Raw genomic sequence first — 4,285 nt, forward strand, 5'->3', positions numbered from 1 at the left:
TGTCATAGGCAGGAAGTAATACATTTCATATATCTGCTTCCTCCCCCTTTACTGGAATTGGAGGTTTTTGAAAGATGAGTCCAATCTTGAAGCTAAGACTTTTATATTAGTACTTCACTACTTCGTAATTTATTTCTTTGGTGCGCCACATTATTGTGGTTGCTGACCTATTTCTACGAGTATACTTCGTATGTTTCTGGTTCTTCAACAATCTCTCACTCTTGAAGAGTCTTTTTTCCTTAAGAAAGCGAAATTTTGCTGGTTTACATCCCTGCATATACAAGTAGTATCGAGGATAAATTTCCTTATTCCTTGAAAAACACATGAAATATCTCATCTCTCCTAGCACTTTCATAGTGCATGTTTCATCTAGCTCACTTGTCAACTATGCTATTACTTCTACACCATCCACGCTTATCAAAAGATATTGTACATACACAAGAACTATCCATGACATTTTTTATTTTATTTTATTATTATTATTTTTATTATTATTATTTTTTTTTTGTATAATATGATGTCATATTTTTTATTAAAATTTGCACACTAATTTACGGAGCACATTAAATTTATATCGATATCATGCGGTTATTTCAATTGATTTCACAAAAAGGTCATATCAGATCGATATATCATTTATTCCATCTTCAAACGCGTTCATTCGTAATCTTCATGATTTTGAGTGGAATGCGCATTATTCAATTAAGTGCTTTAGGTATAATATTACGTCATTTTGAAGGGTATGTACGGTGCTCATTGTGCATATACCTCTGCAAATCAATTTATTTTTTTAATAAAATGTAAACTTAAATATTAATAGTATGAAATGTTTATAGGTAAATTTCAATGTATATTAAAGGTCAAATTTGCATGTTACGAGTAGTAATTCTATCAATTCAATTGTTACATTTAACCTTAAACGGAGTAGTATGTTTGATTGTACAATATGCACGAGTAGTAATTATTGTACAATATTAATGGTCAAATTTGCATGTTACGAGTAGTGTTACATTTACATGTGCACGATATTCGCATGTACCAGATTCTACTAGCATTTTTCACCCTTTCATGCGGCCGTCTCGATCGCCCTAAACCTTGTCTCATCCAACTTATTCTCCATTATCATGCATATTAATTAATCGTATAAATAGTATATTATCACTATAAAAATAGTGGAGCATAATTCTTTGTTATCAACAACGATATTATGCTATATTGTGTAATCAAGGCGGATTTCTACGTTCCAATAGCATTATTAATTCACAAAGTAAACATATTTTTTTTTTGAAAGACACAAAGTAAACATATTGTGATTTTATATTCCGTTTGTTTTAAGCTTATTGGTTAGATTCCCCTAAAAAAAAAAAGCTTATTGATTAGCTAGATGTTTTAAATGGGACTAATAGGTTAGGTTTATGACTTGTGACTGAAGATTGAAGAGCATGATTTGATAAGATAGATCAAATTGAAGTTAGTTGTGACTTGTGAGAATACTACTATATTAATTTATCACAAACTTTTAAATAAAACGGATGATCAGTAAATTACTGAACATCCGTTATAAAGTGACGATAAAATACGCAAAAGTTACACTAAAACGCATAAAAGTAACCCTGATATATATGAGTTATTTATGTTCCATTGATAAATTTGACAAAAGTGACACTAAATTTGACAAAAGTATACCCGATGTACGGTAAATTACTGAAAATCGGGTGTATACAAAAGTTTTCCTTAATTTATTTATATGGATACTTTATAATTCGATTGGTTAAATTTTAATCAACTCAAACCAGATCTCCTTGTTTCAAATGAAGATAACAAGGTCATAGCCTAAATCTTGAATGATTAATTTTATGAAGCAATCTTGCCACTAAAGTAAATTATTAACCACAAACAAATATATTAAGTTATTCTGACCCTTTACATGCGTTACATTGAATAATTTATTTTTCCGTACTTTTCTATAAACATTTAGGTAGATTCATATAATAATATTGCAGACCACCTTTTTTCTTGATCAATGATCAAATTTGCCCCATCAAATGAGGAAAGATCGATCAAGTATGCTGTTTTCGTTCATAGAGAAATACATTAATCAAAGTGGTATTCTTTATCAAATACTTTAGTTATTAGTGGTATTAGGGATTCTTTAGTGGTGATCAAATTTGCCCCATGCATGGAGGAGATCAAAATATTAGGTAAAGGTATAACAAAGTCAATGTATATGTGATATAGTACTTAATAGTTAATACAAGTATATTTTATTCATAAAATCACAATGAACTATATTTGCGTCAATGATCAATCAAAAGTAAAGTAATGACCATTAAAAAAAAGGTTATACTTCGTATATGAAAACTTTTTTTTTTTTTTTTTTTGACAATGTATATGAAAACATTATACCAATATACAAACTACATTTTTATTGTATATATATCCGGCCATCAAAATATTAAGTAATGAAATCATATACAAAATATAACAGTAATAGGAAGTGTAACATAACGCTATATATATATATATATATATATTTTTTTTTTTATATGAGTACCTGCTATGTCTTTTTTATTTATTATTTCATCATCTTACCCGGCCATTACCTCATGCGTCATTAATCCATTCATCCTTACCCCAACACATCATCATCGTTGAAACCTTAACCACGTAACAGTACAACAATTTTGTTTGACAATAATTATGACCTTTTGCAATTGCAATAATTAATCATTTTGAACTGACACATTCAAACCAAAATGTAGTAGGACATCTTTATAGAGCTGGAACCTTAATTTTAGAGGCATAATACGGGGGCAGAAACAAAAAAAAAAAAAAAAAAAAAAAAAAAAAAAAAAAAAAAAAAAAAAAATCCTACATGGAGGAGTATTATTTAAAAAATCATGTCATAAAGATTGAGTACAATTGCCCTAGTTTTCAAAAAAAAAAAAAAAAAATTACAATTTGCCCTAAATCCCAATTGCCTTCACCATATACTCACTGGTCAATAGTGACGTACTACTCACAAATGATATTGCCAAATATGGAGAAAAAGAAAAACGTTTCAAAATTGGTCCCCATAAATAGACCATATTGTCAATAAACAATTTAGAAATGAAAATTAAATGAACCCAATATGTGGTTTGTGGTTATTTGTTGGATATTCGACTATGGTGGAGAGCTTTGTGCTCGGATTGGCTTGACGGAAAAAGTTGGCGTTCATGGATATTGACTTTTCGATTTCAAAAGCCTTCTTACTTGATTTGGTTAAGACCACATTCATTTAAGTGAGAAATCATTTCTTTGATCCAAATCTAAGAAGTATGTATACATCGTAAAATGTTTGCTTTAAAGAGAGATACAAAATGTGGTGATGTAGACAACATTTAATCTTATATTTTGCATACCACCTTTGATATAATGATACGAGTAATTTGATTGTATACATACTAGCACCAAATAAGAATATTGTCACATTTAAATGTACCCTGTGTTCTTTTTAAATCAGAAACCAATAAAACTTAAGGTATGTTCATATTTACTTAATTTCAGTTCAGTTCAGTTAAGTTCAACTCTAATCAGTTCAGTTCAGCTCCAATCAGTTCAGTTCAACTTCCAATTTCTCTCTCTCATAAAATATTCATTTCAGCTCATTTCAGTTTAATTCAGCTCCAATCAGTTCAGTTAAGTTCAATTTAGCTCCAAACAGTTCAGTTCACTTCAGTTCCAATCAGTTCAGTTCAGTTCAGCTCAGTTTAGTAAATGTGAACAGCAGACCCTTAGTCAGGTTATCTGAATTTAAAACTACTCTATTTGAGATAAGTGATACTCATTCACGTGTTTGTTGTTTTCCTATGAATCCCATCAATCGCCCAATCGGTCCATCAACTGAATGATATGGATTCATGGATCCAATTCATCAGTTAACAACTCTATTAAAGAACACCCTTTTAACAACTCAAATATATATGAGGAAAAAAAATAATTAAAAATAAACCTAACAAAGATTTGATCCCTTCAAGTAACGGAAGGGGTCATATACTGTTATAAAACTATAATTATATACTTCCTCCTAAAAATGGCATAAATCACAAGTCCACTTACTTCAATCCTACTAGTATTTAAAGTGGAAGATTCAAAGAAAATATTTATAAATATATTTTACATATATTTTGATGCAAGGTCATGCAACAAAGAAGCTAAGCATTTTTTACCACCAGCTTTTTATTTCACTATCTCGTATCTCCCTACTCCCACTTCTAAGTTGTTTGCCTTCTAACCAATTAAA

The sequence above is a fragment of the Chenopodium album genome, chromosome 21 (assembly GCF_948465745.1).
Source record: "Chenopodium album chromosome 21, dcCheAlbu1.1, whole genome shotgun sequence".
NCBI classification, from domain to species: domain Eukaryota; kingdom Viridiplantae; phylum Streptophyta; class Magnoliopsida; order Caryophyllales; family Amaranthaceae; genus Chenopodium; species Chenopodium album.